Source organism: Lissotriton vulgaris, chromosome 3_1 (genome assembly GCF_964263255.1).
Source record: "Lissotriton vulgaris chromosome 3_1, aLisVul1.2, whole genome shotgun sequence".
Taxonomy (NCBI): domain Eukaryota; kingdom Metazoa; phylum Chordata; class Amphibia; order Caudata; family Salamandridae; genus Lissotriton; species Lissotriton vulgaris.
In genome coordinates, this window is record NC_141689.1 from 512,549,588 (window position 1) to 512,568,457 (window position 18,870).

The window sequence follows — 18,870 nt, forward strand, 5'->3', positions numbered from 1 at the left end:
GTCGCAGGACGGGGCACTGTTTCAGACAAAGCTAAGGAAAGGGCTGACCTGAAGCCCCTGCTCTATGATCAACGTGTGCCAAGAAGTCCCCGCTCTCTGAACATGGTTACGGACCCGCCTGTCGAAAACTCTCCGCCCCCCTGATCTGTTCCCGACTTGGCCTTGCTCCATCCCCTCCTCCTCCGACCTACCATAAGGACTGTTCATGCCCGCGCCTTTCAACCCAAACTTCCAAGTTCCTCCAAATCCTACTGAGCTACCCAGAGAAGAGTACTCCCTGCGTCAGAAGGGAGGGAGCTCCGACTAAGTAGACCACGAACTATGTTAATCTTAGAACGGTGACCTAGAACTCCACCAAGGGTCGCCTCTAAAGAGAAGATGAACGAAGTATGTGGTTCTACCCGCTGCTGAACGCCTCGAAGATGATGGAAGCGACAGGAAATGCCCACCCCACAGACTCAAGAAACAAACAGATCTCACAATTCTGGAACAATTGCATTTTTCCATTGCAAATCTATGCTCTGCATTACGGAAGAAGATGCACCTGCTCCAAAACCGTAACGCATTTCTCCTATGAGGTCTGGCGAAACAAAACGAAATGTACCCCTGCCCGCAGACCTCCAACGACTCGATCCACATGAACATTCCTGTTGACAGACCGAGTTGTAATCCAGGTACTTAACAGTGCCAACAGAAGACGACAAAAGACAACGAGAACTCTGATATCTTTACTGTATCTCCTTTCTCTCCCAATCACCATTGGACTAACTATGCACCCGCCGAATGCAAAAAGGACTTACTTATATGATAACTTACCAGTTCTTATTCCAAATGACTATAAGTATCTATGATCTGTACCTAACGCCCTCGCTGCGTAATTCTAGTCTGATATTACATTACGATGACTTTTTCTGCAAACAACTTAACGATGAACCCGCCTACTAGATGATGAGATTTTTCAATATGATGTTTATAATGTGATGTTTTTGTACAGTTCTTTTGCCTAAGTCCCCTCTCCCTTACTTATGATCGCTGCATATAGGAAATAGGCCAGCAAGATGTCTTAGAAATGTTAAAGGGAGGACTGTGGAAAATTAACACAAACTTGGTGAACATTATCGGCGTCATCTTGCCCCTTTTCAAGCCCATTCGTGCGCGTCAGCGGCAGCCATTTTGAGCACCATGGCCTCCCTGCCCCTCGCTGATAGCCAGCGCGTCTCTCTCTCTCTTAGCCTCGCAAGCATTCCCCCCGCACACTGACAACCCCCGCTCTCTCATGCTTTGGGTCATAAACCCCCTTCAGCGCAGCTTCACCACAGAATCCCATCCTGTTCCCAGCGCGACACCTCCCCTCATTCCTTTCATGGCCTTAGATCCTTTTGATGCAAACCCCTTTTTCCTGTGTCCCCGTTTGTCTTCCTTGTTCCCAGGCCGCCACCTGGCCCTCGGGATACTGTTTATTACCCCGTACAGTAGGAAACTTCCCCTCCCCATCAAAAGACCCTCGAACCGATCAAAGCCCCCACCCTATGAGATCCGATCAACCCCATGCATTCCGTGAATCGGCGGAATGCCCTGCTGTGCGGCAACCATCACCTGTTGTGACCGGGGTGGGGAATCCAACTGTAAATGTATGTGGGAACGGGCCTGAAGGGGAGATTCCGAGGATGTTCTTTCAACTATCGACGTATTGCGAGAATGTGTTATGTGCAATAAAGGTCATAAACCCTAGTATAAGAGGCCAGGCCTCAGAGATGTGGCTAGAGCACCTCGTGACGATACTTGCTGTCTGGATTGATGTGTTCTCCTCCGGAGAGAATAAAATCCTCGTTTCCTGCCTTCCAGTCTCCAGCGCCTGCTTCTTCATTGATTACTATTGGTGGGTCATAGAGGCGATACCGCCGGGCAACATAAAAGGGTCTTTGGTTACTGGTTGTCTTTGGAACCCTTTTTTTACACATCTAATGCAGGCAGGCTTTCACACAGGTCACAGCACTGAAATGCACTGCACCAGTCTGTGGCTCAGGAACCATCGCAGTGCTGATTCTGCTTGATTTGTTGACAACAGATCCTTGCATTGAGAAGGGATGCTTTCAGCATCAAGACTATCCCACCTACTGCTTTGCAAACTTTGAGAAAATCAACTCAACCAGTTGTTTTGACTCCTTTCACTTCATCCTTGAGACCACTCTCCTGTGAAGTCCCTGAGGGTTCTACTCTTTACTAGCTTCTACTCAATATCTACATGTTCCCGTTGGCACGCCTAAATCAGACATTTTGATTCAAGTGCTTCATGTATGTGGATAATACCCAGATTGTTCTAAGAATCTCAGGTACTCTAGCCCAATGTGTCTCCAATTTGCATGAGTTTCTTGATATATTTGGAAAATTGGCTGTGCTCCAACTAACTCAAAATTAACAAAATCAAGATAGAAATTTAGCTGTTTTATAGATTCTCCCCTTCCTGGCCACATTACCACCGATAAAATGAATCAGCTCCAGTACCTTGTACGTTCACTCTATGCACAAAATTTGATTCACAACTGAGTCTTGTTAACCAAATTAACCCTGTGGTCAGAATCTGTACCTTTCAGTTTTGAATCTTCCACTTCTTTGCTTTTCCACAAAGTTTTAACTGTGTACATTTTAATTTCTGTCCAGAGTGACTACTGTAATACAATTGACTTTAATGTTTCATTTTCCACTTTGCAGAAACTCCAGCCGGTATAAAATTCTTATGCTTGAACAGTCGTGAGCATGAAGAGAAGTGATCATATACCTCCTGCCCTGGAACCACAGTACTAGCTCTGAGCGAAAAACATAAGTTACCTTCAAGGTCCTTTGACTTATCAAAAAGCTTTAAATGATCAAAGTTAAGCCCTCTGTCTAACGCTTTAGTTGGTACTCTGTCGCTGCCCGCTAAGATCCGCTGGTCTGTTTCTTCTCCTTTCCATTCAGGTTAAATCCAACCTTCTAAAATTCAGAAAACCCCCAAAAACCTGGCTTTCACGCTCTTGATTTGGGGTTAGGCTTTTTTTCGTTGGTCGGTCTCTGAACTTAGACGTGTACGTGGGTACCAAGATACGCATAAGTGAATGCCGTACTCTGTAAAGCACTTGTTCCGATGGAGATATTCTGTGGGGCAATAATTGTGATATTCCAATTTAAAAATACAGACAAGGATGCTCTATTTGCAAGCTTATAATGACGGAAACGTCTTAATAACTATATTTGTGAGCATATGTTGGCACTGTCCTTCCAGCTGCGATTTTCTGTGCATAGTCAGCTTTGGATTACAGTAGCAAATCGAAAGGACCATTCTTCTGCACAGACATTTCAAAGTATGACAAAATGATGTTGACAAAAGCATACAATGGCACATATAGGCTTATTATGTGGCACAATATTTCTCATGAACACTTATCTTTAAAGTGGATGAAAATGATTGACTGGGGCTGCATGCGCTGGTGTTGAATGTGGGCTCTGGTAGTGACGGAGGCTCCCTACTGGTGGGAGGAGCATTGTCACGGATGACTGGAGACGGGGTGAATGTAGATCACACACAGCAGTAGGCTAGTTAAGCGGGTGCACGAGATGTGCTTCCTGTTTGACCATCCAAACGTATCATACAACTTAGAATGCATAAACTTTGAAAAGGCCAGACCTGTAGGCTTTGAAAAAGTTGGCAATATGCTGCTTAAAGTAGCAACTGCCATCCGGGCCTAATTCAAGAAACAAAAAAACATTGTCAAAGTCAATAGGTCTAGCCTGTTTAACCCCAGGAGTCGGGGTTTTCCTCTTCCCGACCTGCTCTCTTTATCTCAGCATTCACAGAAATGTGTGAGCAGTGACTCCTCACAAGAGCATTCCATATCAAGCAGCTCCCGCCTCCACGGACAGATTGCTGTATCTGATCCCTGAGCTCACAAACCAATCTACTTCCTGGCAGATAATGCACAGCGACCACACCACAGGCCGCTGCGTGGACGCACTCATCAATCATTCACCCGGGGCAGCTTAATCTTCGCTCTCAGGCTGAAGGGCTGAGACGGCAGTTTCTGAAAGATCCCATATTGTTCTGGAGGCGCGATTAATAAAACATGGTGCTGGAAGGGCGCATGTCTCCGCTTGTTAATTAACTTTGTGCGCTGAAGAGGCGCAGCTGTCATGTCTACACAGCAGGGCGCGAGCGGTGGTCACGGTGGGCAAGGGCGCAGCCTGCCCCTGTGCCAGCTCTGAGATACAAGCAGCACCAGCCCAGCCCGGGTAGCTGAGTTCATGTGTGCACGTTCTTCTCAGCCAGTTCTTTTATCACGCTCCACACATCCGTATCAGGGCTCAGAGCCTGGCCCGCCTTCAACAAACTACAACAGGACTTCGTTTTCCTTCCCGCCGGTTTTTGCAGGGTGGCATCTATTGCAGTCAAATTTCAGCAGTTCGTGGAAGAGAAGTGAGATGTCTTATTCATTCGTGGTGTTTTCCTGGACGCTTCTCGGGCGCTACATACTGCGTTGTGCAAGAACGGGAGTGCAATGTCGGGCCTTCAGTTCATCACCAGGGCCGTATCATGTTGCCGTTCAGAGGGTCTGTGCACTTGGTTTTCCGGAAATTGAGTTGTCTGCAGCACATACATTAACTTTGAAAATCTCCCAGTTAGTGCATGGAATTCTGACATGAGAGGTCCCAAAAACAGAGAAGCAACTGCCTCTCTGTGTTTCTGAGCTGTGCTGTCTGCAGCTCTTGCTTTCATTGCACAATCCTTGGGTCCTGGTCTCCTCTTCTAGCTCAATGTAAAACCCAAATGCCCGAGAAAAGCTGGCGAGGCCACCTTTAATCTCTAACCTGAAATCCTGTCCAGGTCTTTTCAGTAGACTTCTGTCGTCTCAATTCAAGTCAATATATATGCTTGATAGTTCTTATTGAGTTTGAGCCTTTGATATATATATATATATATATATATATATAAAATACTTTTTTTCTTCTTTGTCCTCTATAATTTCTTTATTAAACAAACAAACAAATCATTTGGAACACAAAAAGGACGTGTTTTCATCAACTCAACAAAATATGGTGAGGCGTGATTGCCCCAAACTCACTATCTATGCAGCACTTCTCCCCAGCATTCCACGAGCAGGAATGGCAAGCATGGAAGGACTTCCTTCCTGCTCAATGGAATGCGAGCCCAACCAATCCTGGAGTTGCTCTCATCGGCATGAGAGCAGCTCCAGGATGGGATAGCCTGCTCCCACCAAGCGCTCATTTTGAGGCTGGGAGCCTGTGCCAGCAATCCAGGGTATTGCTGAGTCTACAGTGCGCATGCAGGGCTTGCCATAGGTAGGCAGACGGCAAACCAGACATGTGCACTGAAAGGGGCAGCAGTAATAGTGCAATAACAGGATTCAGGCCGCCCAGTGACTCACGCTTGCGGCAAAATAAAATGACATTATTATACCATTTTATTTTTGTATGTTTGACTGCTGCGCTCGCAGCAAGCAGGGCGACACTCCTCTGCTCTCGTGGAGCAGCCGCTGCTGCATCCATTATTACACTTCTGGCAGAAAAGATTTGTAAGTACAGGTCTGCTTTGCACTGTGGACACCTCATCACCAAAGCCATGCGATACATCTCATGTATGACCTTCTGAAATAAGAGGAATAGTGGTACATGCTTAGAGTCATAGGGAAGGTGACAAAGGTGGGGAGTGTCATGCTAACAATCTAGTTACAATACATTGTACAATCATTTTACATTCTGCATACCTCATGGAGACAGAGCAAGAGCGGGTGTGTGTGTGCGTGCGTATAATGTTTTAGATCATCCACCATGTTGCCTCAAGGGAATAAAATAACCTGAGAACCTGATGCAGCAACACTGTGTTCATGAAGCTCATCATTATGCAATGTCAACATCGCAGAGCTGATGCCCAAGGACGTCTGAAAGCAAACATCTGGCTAGGCGATGCAGTCGGATTTGCCTAAATGGAACCTGCAGCTTTCACCAAGTTAAAGATTTGAGGTGTACCTCCTTGTCCGCTTCTGCCACATCTGCTGCTCAACGATAACAGAGGGCGATTTTGTGTTAGGCACCTTGGAAATAAGCACAGATTTTGACATATGTTTCGAAGTAACCAGTTTGTGTGTAGTGTCACTTTTGTGGCAATGGCCACAACAATGTGCTCAGTGGCACTCTGACATTTGGAACTTAAAGGCAGTTAGGTGAGCAAGCACAAGTTCATACCTTCTTGACCACTACTCATCCTGTTCATGTGTTAAACCACCTTTGCCGCACCATTTGTAACAGGATAATTGCTAAATAGAAGGACTCAACTTGTCTACTATGTTTGTAGGAAGCCATAGGCCCGCTAGTAATTTCTTAAAGATAAGTGCAGTTACTAAAACTATAAAATGAAGAAACTCTGAATTTTGACAAGAGTCACACTGGTGGATTTGCGTAATTAATCAATCAGTAATCTTATAAAGCGCGGCCACTCACCTGTGAGGGTCTCAAGGCGCTGGGAGGGGCGGGTGGTGGAGGGGAGGAGGGTCTGCGGTTCAGTTGAAGAGCCAGGTCTTGAGGTCCTTCCTGAATTGCGGCAGCGATGGTGATTGCCGGAGGTGCAGAGGCGGGGAGTTCCGGGTCTTCACAGCGAGGTAGGAGAAGGATCTTCCCCCAGCCATGTTCTTGCAGATCCGTGGGATGGTGGCCAGAGCCAGTTGGGCGGAGCGGAGATGTCTGGTGGGAGAGTAGAAGGAGAGGGGCGGTTCAGGTATGCAGGTCCGGCATTGTGGAGGGCTTTGTAGTCTTGTGTGAGGAGCTTGAAGTTGATTCTTTTGACAGGTAGCCAGTGAAGGTCTCTCAGGTGGCTGGTGATGTGGTTGCGGGGTGGGATGTTCATGATGGGTCTGGCGGAGGCGTTCTGGGTGGTCTGAAGGTTTTTTGGGAGAGTTTCTGGTTTGTGCTGCATAGAGGACATGACTCTGCCGACTAGCCATGATCTGGCCCTACAGATCATATGAGCTGCTGGTTCCTCATTCAGCTCCAGTCAAGGACATGCGCTTCATGACAAACCAACTGAGGGGAACAGAGATCTGGTTTTGCAACTGTGATATGTGAATTAACAACTTATCAATGCGTGCTGCAAACAAAAGCCTTTCTATGTATTATTCCGTGAAACTATGTCATACTCTTGTAGAAACAAACTAGTGCACTACAGAAGGTTTCTATTGTGCACTTAAGAAAAATAATTGAATTATTTTCATATAAACTTATTTAGTAAATATTTGGTTTTATATGTTGGATCTTTACAGACTTCTGCCATTTCTAAAAGTTGTACATAACAAGCGATACTTTTAGTCACTTTCATGGTACTCAGTTTATGAACCTTCGAAGGTTTAGAAATTAGGACCTGCACATTCCGACATATTTCAACTGCGGGTATTCAACTCACTGAGCCAACCCTTTTGAAAATGAACAATAGAGAATATCCCAACAAAGCGCATGTGATATTTTCGCCGATCTTAGACCTCAGCCTTTCTGTTAGTCAGGGCACAAGTCCTAAATAAAGAAGTGGGGGGACGCTCAGAGACAGGATGTGACGTCAAGTTAGGAAGTTACGTCACGAAAGGTAAAAAACAGAAATACAGTAATAATCACTTTTCAGTGGGCCCGGCCCCGGTGCCACTGCACCAGTAGCAGCTCGCCCCTGGGTATATGGGGGGGGGGGGGGGGGGGGGGTGAATGAAGTCACGGGAAGAGAGGAGTGAGGGGACGAGAAATGGGGAAAGGATGCGCGCCTCGTAGTTAAGAAAGTGTGAAGGCTCAAGGGGGTGGGGTCGTGAGCAGGTCACAAACAGAGGGGGGGGGGGGAGCATCTGTGAGTGGGTGGGGAGAGCGGGGCACAGACTTCAGGAGAGGGAGCATGAGATGGGTAGCGAGGGAGTGGGCAGGGGAGGGTGATGGGAGGGGTGGAGAGAGGAGGAAGCAGGATGCGCGGAGTACGTCAAGATTCGGAGATCGGCGGTGCGCCGGTCCGTAAGTAACACCATCATTGTCCAGTTCAGCTTTTGGTCTGGGGGGACGGCGTCCACCCTGTAAGATACGTTAAAATAAGTGGGGGGACGCCGTCCACTCGCATGGTACCCCGTCTCGAGCCCTGCTGTTAGTTTTGAAAGTGTACACTGACAGGAAATATGTGTTTTTCCTTCCTACTTCTTTTTACTTTCTTACAAAATGACCCTCAGTTTTCCCTCCTGGAATGAACTGCAGCCACAGTAAAGGCGTCGATGGATTAAACCATATTGCCTCTGCTGAACAGTTCGGGGAAATGGGTCATATGGTCTTGTAGCCTATTACCAATTTTGAAGAAAAAAAGTCCGAATATTAACGAGCTTTGTCTGACAGCAGCAGAGCCATTTTGTTGCAAAGTACTTGTTGAATATAAGCTCGAACCAATCTTGACCAGGTTGTATCCATCCGTCTACAAAACTAGGTATTTTAAAAAAGTAATGATCATGACCGTTAAACAACGCGATCCCATCACTGAGGCCTTTTAAATATTGTTTCTCTTAACAATGTATTACCAAGGGGGAAAAAAAAGATGATTAAAGTCAATCAGTGCTAATCGAAGTCAGGTGACCTTCCCAGGAGGCAGTGATGCGGAAGAGAAGGACCAAGGGGCGTGATTTCCCAGCCGCTGTGATTTTAAAGATGCTGGTGCTCCTGAGCAGAACAAAGACCGCGAATCCACATACTTCTTTCAATGCGAGGAATCATTCCACGACGAAAAGCAACAATCATAGCTGTTCAGTCCTCCCGAAAGAACTCACATTCTTCACCCCTCCCACCTAAGGCTAATCCTGAACTTCACAAATCCTTGAAACCCATCTCTTCCGACCTACAGAAGAGTGGACAACGTTGACGGAGGAGATTGATATCTTCTAAAAACCCTTCATTCTATTCCCCGTAACAATTTTACCTTTAAAGTGCTTTGAAACATGCACACAGCAGCGACGACACGATACCGAAACAAATGTATAAATATAAAAAAAAATGTGTAAGTGGCACTGAATTTTGTTCACTCGAGCACGGGATTTTGTCTCCATTTAGAAGAGGGAACATCACGCGCAGTTTTAACAATTTGTATCAAGCTCGGAAATACTACAGTAAACATGAAAGGAGTTTCCTTTGAACATCTGCCAAAAGCTTTACTAAGGTTATTTTGTATCGGTAATTAGAATGAAAAGCAATTATGCGAACTAGCAATATCATAGGTACAATGTAACGTGCAAAGACATGGCTAGAACAAGTTAAACAAGCACTGGCGTTGCCAATAGGTCTCGCATTAGGAAAGTTTGAGCTATTGGTTTTGTAAATGACTATGCCCTTTATGTTTTAAAAATGATAAAAAAATAAAAGGCATTGTTATTTGTAATAGTAATGGCTCCAACTTTCCTACTGCGATACCTATTGGGAACGTGAGTGGTGTAGCGTGTGTGAGTGGCGTTGCGTGTGTGAGTGGCGTTGCATGTGTGAGTGGCGTTGCATGTGTGAGTGGCGTTGCATGTGTGAGTGGCGTTGCATGTGTGAGTGGCGTTGCATGTGTGAGTGGCGTTGCATGTGTGAGTGGCGTTGCATGTGTGAGTGGCGTTGCATGTGTGAGTGGCGTTGCATGTGTGAGTGGCGTTGCATGTGTGAGTGGCGTTGCATGTGTGAGTGGCGTTGCATGTGTGAGTGGCGTTGCATGTGTGAGTGGCGTTGCATGTGTGAGTGGCGTTGCATGTGTGAGTGGCGTTGCATGTGTGAGTGGCGTTGCATGTGTGAGTGGCGTTGCATGTGTGAGTGGCGTTGCGTGGTTGAGTGGCGTTGCGTGGTTGAGTGGCGTTGCATGTGTGAGTGGCGTTGCATGTGTGAGTGGCGTTGCATGTGTGAGTGGCGTTGCGTGTTAGAGTGGCGTTGCGTGTTAGAGTGGCGTTGCGTGTTAGAGTGGCGTTGCGTGTTAGAGTGGCGTTGCGTGTTAGAGTGGCGTTGCGTGTTAGAGTGGCGTTGCGTGTTAGAGTGGCGTTGCGTGTTAGAGTGGCGTTGCGTGTTAGAGTGGCGTTGCGTGTTAGAGTGGCGTTGCGTGTTAGAGTGGCGTTGCGTGTTAGAGTGGCGTTGCGTGTTAGAGTGGCGTTGCGTGTTAGAGTGGCGTTGCGTGTTAGAGTGGCGTTGCGTGTTAGAGTGGCGTTGCGTGTTAGAGTGGCGTTGCGTGTTAGAGTGGCGTTGCGTGTTAGAGTGGCGTTGCGTGTTAGAGTGGCGTTGCGTGTTAGAGTGGCGTTGCGTGTTAGAGTGGCGTTGCGTGTTAGAGTGGCGTTGCGTGTTAGAGTGGCGTTGCGTGTTAGAGTGGCGTTGCGTGTTAGAGTGGCGTTGCGTGGTTGAGTGGCGTTGCGTGGTTGAGTGGCGTTGCGTGGTTGAGTGGCGTTGCGTGGTTGAGTGGCGTTGCGTGGTTGAGTGGCGTTGCGTGGTTGAGTGGCGTTGCGTGGTTGAGTGGCGTTGCGTGGTTGAGTGGCGTTGCGTGGTTGAGTGGCGTTGCGTGGTTGAGTGGCGTTGCGTGGTTGAGTGGCGTTGCGTGGTTGAGTGGCGTTGCGTGGTTGAGTGGCGTTGCGTGGTTGAGTGGCGTTGCGTGGTTGAGTGGCGTTGCGTGGTTGAGTGGCGTTGCGTGGTTGAGTGGCGTTGCGTGGTTGAGTGGCGTTGCGTGGTTGAGTGGCGTTGCGTGGTTGAGTGGCGTTGCGTGGTTGAGTGGCGTTGGGTTGTTGAGTGGCGTTGGGTTGTTGAGTGGCGTTGGGTTGTTGAGTGGCGTTGGGTTGTTGAGTGGCGTTGGGTTGTTGAGTGGCGTTGGGTTGTTGAGTGGCGTTGGGTTGTTGAGTGGCGTTGGGTTGTTGAGTGGCGTTGCATGGTGGAGTGGCGTTGCATGTGTGAGTGGCGTTGCATGTGTGAGTGGCGTTGCATGTGTGAGTGGCGTTGCATGTGTGAGTGGCGTTGCATGTGTGAGTGGCATTGCATGTGTGAGTGGCATTGCATGTGTGAGTGGCGTTACATGTGCGAGTGGCGTTACATGTGCGAGTGGCGTTACATGTGCGAGTGGCGTTGCATGTGTGTGTGGCGTTGCGTTGTTAAGTGGCGTATAATAAAAAAAACGGAGGGAGAAATGAAGGGAAAAAAAAAAGGCTAATGGAAATTAAGGATATACATTAAAAAGCGTGGTATCCATTTGAAATCAGATGAAAGGTTTAGTGTCTGATAAATATTAGTCTTCAGGCGCATAGAGAAAGACCACACGAATGTTAATATTAATACCACACAAATGAAATCTGTAAAGATGAACAAACTGGTTGTCTGCAGCATTGAGCGGGCCCGACAGCGCTTTAAGACCCTTTAAAAGATATCCAGGCACAGTGCAGTGATTTTTTAATCTGCTCAACCCCGGCACGTGGTGAATCTGGCTGTCGGGATTTGCCGGGATGCCAGTCCAGTCTATGAAGCGTTTCCAGGAACCACGAGAGAGGAGGGAGATTCTGGAAGCTGAGGGCAAGCAGCAGAGAGCAGTCACCAGGAAGAGGTGTGAGGTGGGCCGAGGGGAGCATGGAGTGGAGGGGGTGAGAATACTGGGTAAGTTGAGGTCGAGAGAGGAGAGGAGTGAATGCGGGAGTCGGCTTGATAGAGGGCAGAAGGGGACTGAGGAGGATGAGGGGAAAAAAGGAAATAGGTTTGGCAGGACAGAGGAGAGTAAGACATTAAAAAACAAGGCAGAGAAGGGGAGGGGGGAGGAGAAATCCGACACGGCGGGCATGGGAGGGGGCCAACGGCAATGGGAGTGTGAAGCAGCAGGGGCCTGGGGGAAGCTGGCTGGGGAGGGGGAGGAGAAGTGAACAGATGTCCGTGAGGTGTGGGAGGAGTGCCTGATGCCGGATGGGGGTGGGAGAGCCTGGGAATGCGAGAGGCTGGGCTTGCATGCGATGCCTGGGGGAAGACGTCAATAATTCAATCGCAAAATTGAATGTTGTAACAAAAACAGACCAGGGTAGAATTACAGAAGGGATTAACACCCCCTCTGAAAATGGTAGGTGAGAAGGGGATGCTGCTTAATGAACATGACTGTACGATCTTGCATTAAGGTCAGAGCTTGGTGGAACTGAATGTAAAGTGAGCACACACACCAGAAATCACTACGGATGCAGATATGAAACAGATCAAGCTTAACAGGAAACGGCCAACACTGTGGAGGAATAATGAAAGAGTGCTTTTGTTGCACTGGCTCAAGGCGGTGCTGACATTCTGTAACACATGAAACAGAATCAAAACACGCTTCTGAGATAAAAAAAATAATACAGGAAGATACAAACGTGTAAGGAATGACGAGGTGCCTGAATATTTAGATACAGCGCACTCAAACTTACCACATCACATGGTGGACATGATTTAGCAGTTTGGATCGATAACATCGGCCATGATGAGCAGATATGAGCATGTTATAAAGAGCACCACCCTGAAAGACGACCAAGTACCGAAACAGGCCTGCACAACGTGCTGAGGCCGAGTAAAATATAAACAAGAGTGGAAGGGTTGAGGAGAGCGAAAGTGAGCAAAGCAGAAGCCATGTGACGGAGCTGGGTTGTGTTGTTGGGACAGGCTCGGCAGTGCGGCAAGGCTGTGATTGCGTGGAGAGAGAGGGGAGGTGCTGGTGTGGGAGGGGGGAGGTGCTGGTGTGGGAGGGGGAGGCTGTGATTGCGTGGAGAGAGAGGGGAGGTGCTGGTGTGGGAGGGGGGAGGTGCTGGTGTGGGAGGCGGAGGCTGTGATTGCGTGGAGAGAGAGGGGAGGTGCTGGTGTGGGAGGGGGAGTTGCTGGTGTGGGAGGAGTGCTGCTAGGGGAGGAGAAGCCTGATGCCGGATGGGGGCGGGAGAGGCTGGGCTTGCATGCGATGCGCGTGCATGTTCGCGTGAACTTCATGAAAACCGCGGGGCTGAAAGCCCTTTGGTTTGAAGATGTTTTCGCCACATGAATTCTCGCTCCGCTCGATGCGCTTGCGCACATCGATAGGTCGCGAGACCTAAAAATATTGGTAAAGCCCATGTCTGCCCTTGCTTCTCACCTTTTTCCTCAACCAATGCTAATTTTGTTTATGAATACTTTTTGCAAGAAGGCTCGTATTCTATGAAAACAAGCATCGCCTTTAAACCAGAATGTTTTTATTTTACGTAAAAGCACCCACTGCGCCAGTAGTACCTGGCATTGAAGGGGACTATTTATTGTGCGGATGTGCACAGTGTGCAAGAGGCAATTGCAGCTACTCACAGTCATGTAACAAAGGGGCTGATTACAATGTCAGTGGGACTGACACTGACGTGCCATTGGTGTCTGTCCCACCGGAATGCAACCGCTGCATTATGATGTGGTCTGTCGGACTGCATAGCCCCAGGGACCAACCAACAGCTTCAGACGGGCTCAAGGAGCCAGTCGTGCAGTCAGTCACATCGCATTCTCCACAATTGAGGAGGTGGCGTCTCAGGCACCGCCATAGGAATTACAATCTACCACGGCAGTTGCAGCCTAATTTGTCAGTTGGGACCGCCGAATACTTTTTGCCCGGAATATATATATATATATATATATATATACACAAATTGTCCTGTCACAGTGGGAGCACAATCCAGTGGGTGCCAGCGTTGAGAACAGGGCAGTGTCTCAGTTTAATCCCATACAAGAAATGAAGTCGCTGCACACTTCTCAGTTTTTAAGCAGTTATTTTATTCCAAACGTGATACAACAACTCCTACGCATTTCGAACAGTAGTTCCTGTTCACGGTAGTATTAGTGATTGGTCCCTTTTCCATTTTTGCATTTATACCAGTACACACCCCTGTCATTATCTGGGGCATGATGGAACTTGTAGTTTTTAAACATTTAAGCAGCCTAATATGCAGTTTGCCTTGCATTACACAGTGTGGGTTTTGCATATCAGTGAGGACTGTATCTTGTTACAGCATGGAAAGCGTGCCTGAATTTAAGGGACACTGGCGCGTTCTTGACGCTCGTGTGAAACACGTGCGTGTTTAATCAAAAATCAATGTACCTGATGTTTGATTTAAATGCGTAACTTTGGACATAATGTCGTTTTACAATTAAGGGCGGAGTGCCCTACGTCCCCGCTGTGTGCCATAACCCATGTTGTGTACATACATACAGTCATTGGCTATAAGTTCTCATTCCCAACAGTTTGGGTCTGTCCCTGGACACAGTTGAATACTAATACAATTTTTAGTCTTCAAAGTGACAGTTGTCTTATATAGCAGATATTAAGGCATTTTCAAGATTGTCAAGGTGTACATTTCATAGATGAACATATAATTCTTCATCGCCGTTCAGGTCAGCTGGCTGCTTTGTTTTCCGTGAACAGGAACTACGGTTCGAAAAGCGTAGGAGTTGTTGTATCACGTTCGGAATAAAGTAACTGCGTGAAAACTGAGAAGTGTGCCGCAACTTCATTTCTTGTATGGGATATATATATATATATATATATATATATATATATATATATATATATATATATATATATATATATATATATATATATATATATATATATATATATATGTATATATATATATATTATGATTGAATGTCCTTTTGCTATCAAGTTTTTAGTGTTCCTTTGGATGGCTATGTATGGATGGATATGTATGTGTGATCAAGACCGGGGTCTCTTTATGTTAATGGGAACAATCTAATAATTTTTAGCACCTTGATGGAGTCCATGCCCGCTTCGCTGTTGAAGTACTTGCATTATTAGATTGAAGTTTGGAGATATAAATCATTATTTATTCCCCCCCCCCCCCGTACAATTAAAAAATCTTGGCTAACTCTAGGACCGAAAAATGGTGTCAATGATACAGGAAGTGTTTAAAAAAATGGGGAAATGTCCTGGTTAAAACTGCACACCATTCTCCATGTTCATTTTCAGCTGAGAGATATAAAACACAGCCATTACCTCACGGAAAATAGAGGCTATCACAGTGTTTCATTTGTGTTAGTGTTTAGCCAGTGCTTGGCACCGTCACTTATTTTTTATCATCGGCACATACTAATGAATGACTGACCACCGCGGCGCTGCCAGTCTACTTTAAAAGGAGCAGGCGCAGTGTGTTTAACAAATTGATATACAAATAATAACAATAATAATAATGCCAGCATGCCCACGCCATTCTTATACTTTAGGTTACCTGGTATAGTCCAAAATGATATATCTGTCTGAGTGTGATGGTTGGTGGGTGGCGGTAATACTGGTATTTGGCGGCTGTGGCAAGTTCTATAAGTGGTGCAAGCCACAATGATCCCCTGAGGAATATCTTAGGCCCTGGCACTTATTTTTTTTTTTTTATTTACTTTTTTGTGTGGCGTTTTGTATAGCACGAACAAGACCCAAAGGTATCAGAGCGCTTTACAAGAGCACCAGTTTTGTTACTGAGGGACACATACATTTTTTTAAGGCACTGGGGAGATTAAGTGATTTGCCCAGAATCACAGAATATGGAGTGTCCCTGCCGAGACTAGAACCCTGTTCCCCTGCTCCGAGGTCTACCGCCTTAGCTCTGAGCCATTACGCCCTTTTCACCCATCAGATAAGTGTATATCCAATAGAACAACGTTGGAGCCAAAGGAGAAACCCTGCTCATCTGGCACACCAGTTCCTTGCTTCTTGGAGCCTGCAGGAGACAGGGAGCAAAATGAGCATCAACTCCCCTCCGAGAGAGCTCAACTTCCATCCGAGAGACACTACGGACTGGGTAGGTCGCAGTTGATGGCTGCGGTCTCAGGACTGCCAAGGCAGGCGCAGAGATCACAAGCAAAGCACACTTGAGGCAACTGCAAAGGTTTGGAACCCCTAAATAAAACATTCCTAGAATTTAATAAGAATACAAGAAACGGGGCAGTCTACGTTTGTGTTGTTTTAACCAATGCTTGATGAAATCTTCTTAACGCTATTTTCCTCATTCGATGTTTTTAATAGTATTTAATTACCCAAAAACACAGATAAAAGGGTCAAGTAGAAAAAAGTTACGAAAAGTGTTGTTCGAAGTTTCGCATTTCAAAGTGGTGTATCTCATGGAACAAAATATCTACTGAGATACTAGAAAAATAAGGTGTTTTTGTGTTAACTTCACTAAACAAGTAAAAAATAAATCAAACAAGACACGAGTACTGAAAGAACATTTCATTTAGTTTAGTCCACAAAGCAAGAAATACTGTACACACGTGAGAAAAGCGTGCTGGGGTCCAGAATACATTCGCGTGCATTTAATAAACACTTTTCTAAGACTCACTTTTCCTTACAATGTGACAGGTGGGTGTGATAACATTACACACACGTAGAAAGAGTAAATATCACGTCTAAACAGGAATATCGTGACTTTGTATCCAAAATATTTGAGACTTTTTGGAGCATCGTTTTGGGGAGACGCAAAACCATGGTCTTCAATGCATGCAAAACTGACACAATTAGTTGAAAGCATCTTTCATTCCCGGAGTGCAGGCGATGTACAGTGCAGACCATTTTAACTTTGTTGTGTGTATCAAATCCTAGCAATTACAACATTAGCATAAGGAACAAGTGTAAACAGTAGGACATTAAGGAACATACTCTGTAATAAAACCATATACTGTTCAATAAACAATTATATCAAAATATTCATAAGATCATAAATCATGTTGAACATAGTACATACATAAATAAATACACAGGGAAAATAGGACCGTAGTGTAAAAACAAAAATACAAACAAAATCAATTAAAAACACACACACAGTTAATAATAAAAGTGGCACTTAATGTAATCAATGTAATTTATTATTAACTGTTTGTTTTTAATTGATTTGTTTGTATTTTTGTTTTTACACTACGGTCCTATTTTCACTGTGTATTTATTTATGTATGTACTATGTTCAACATGATTTATGATCTTATAAATATTTTAATATAATTGTTTATTAAACAGTATATGGTTTTATTATAGAGTATGTTCCTTAATGTCCTCCTGTTTACACTTGTTCCTTATACTAATGTTGTGATTGCCTAGGATTTGATAATCACAATTTGTTTTCCCTGTCCTAGGAATTGTACTATTTCCATTCAGGGGGTCCTTGTTTTTCGCATACATTTTAACTTTGTTTACAGTGACTGGCTCGCATTGGGAGCAGTCATAAATGAAAGACCGTCTAGGCCAAGCATGCCACTCACTGGCTACCACCTCCAAGTGTGGATGGACGTTGACCAACATGAGTTAAGGCAACAAATAAAAGAACAACGGTGGTGTACTTTTGGTGGACCAATTCCAATTTTCTTCAGAAACACAACTTCACATGTGCTTCATAAACAGAAAACATGTTTCAAATGGACAGTTAGTACTGGTCCGATTGCTTGTTCTAAAATCCCTAAGCATGAATTCCTTAATTCAGTTATTTGAGGAACAAAAGACATGTAATCTGTAATCTGATTGGTGTCTCTTTTGTGAAATTAACAAACTCTAAAAATATACCATTAAGCAAAAACGAGGCGCCAATCCCTTCCGGCCATTCACTCTTACGTCATCACGTTTCCTTACAGTTAAGTCTTGTTAAGACACCATTCATCGCACACATCTGCTGAAACATCTTCAAACCTAAAGGGGTGACAGCAGCTGAGCTACCTGAAAGGGCTTTTTACCATAATCGGATCACAGAACCATCAAGTTCTCATTATGCAAAACCTTGACAGGGCGCCATTTTTTCCACCCACTCTTTAACCTCAAAGAACGAACTACTTACTTCAACAACATGTTGATTAGACTGATGAAATTAAAATACATCACGTCTCCCATACCATTTAACTCACATGCCATTAGAGTCTTCAGATCCATTAAAGAAACAGGAATGCTCTGCTGTACTATAGAACAGACACGTTAGAGGCGCGATGGTAACATCGGGCACTGCCACAAGTTTTAAAGAAAGCAAACAGTTTTCCTGGTTATGCTCCACTTAGATTTATTTACTTTTCTACATCTGCAGCTGATGCACCCCTTGATATGGGTAATCAATGTGCATGGCTCTAGATGTATGCAGATGCTACCTAGATGGATTTTGGCTTCGAGGGTAGGCCGCCAGAGACCACCATGCTGTACCCCACCTACTCTCCAAGGAAGGAAAACTCCCTCCTCCTTCATGGGTCCAACAGAGAAGGGGAGTGTAAAGAATAAAGGCAGTTCCAATAATCGGCCATTCGATCAAAAACATCAATTACCAAATGATACAAACTGTCATATCTGCATACTCCTAACTCAATGGAATTTCCCAGATCACTCAATATGACACTATTACTAATAGTGAATCAAAAGAGAATTAAAAAGCAACCTCAAGTCTACAACCAGTCAGTCATTCTTAAACAGAAGATAGAACAAATCCCTAATTTAAAGCACATTTTTTGGTCTCAGTTGAGAACTTTCCGCAATGTCACATTTTTTGATATAGGATTACTTTTAGGGACGGTATGGGGCAGACCGTTATTAACTTCCGGTCTCCCTTTTTTTAAGTTCATACCTTTCCATAGACAGAAACCCAAAGAGGCAAGCGCTCTGTCATTTTGTTTAAGGTATGCGGTCTTCACAATGCCAAGTAGTGCCCTGCATTTTGAAGACATGCGCAACAGAACAGATACCGCCCTATCACCTCGACCGAAAAGCAATCCACCATATCACAAGGAAAGTACAGCGTCTTCATCATCACCACCACCATCCACATTGGACTCTGAAATACTTTTGCCGCCATGACAGGCGTGCATGGCATTTGGCCAAGAGTGATCAAATAAATC

At 45.4% G+C, this 18,870-nt stretch overlaps 1 protein-coding gene across 2 annotated transcripts in view; it reads right to left on the bottom strand.

Moving 5' to 3' along the window:
- The window catches only part of IQGAP2 (IQ motif containing GTPase activating protein 2), a 1,114,959-nt gene that overhangs the window by 884,174 nt on the left and 211,915 nt on the right, over positions 1-18,870 (bottom strand). The window lies entirely within an intron of this gene.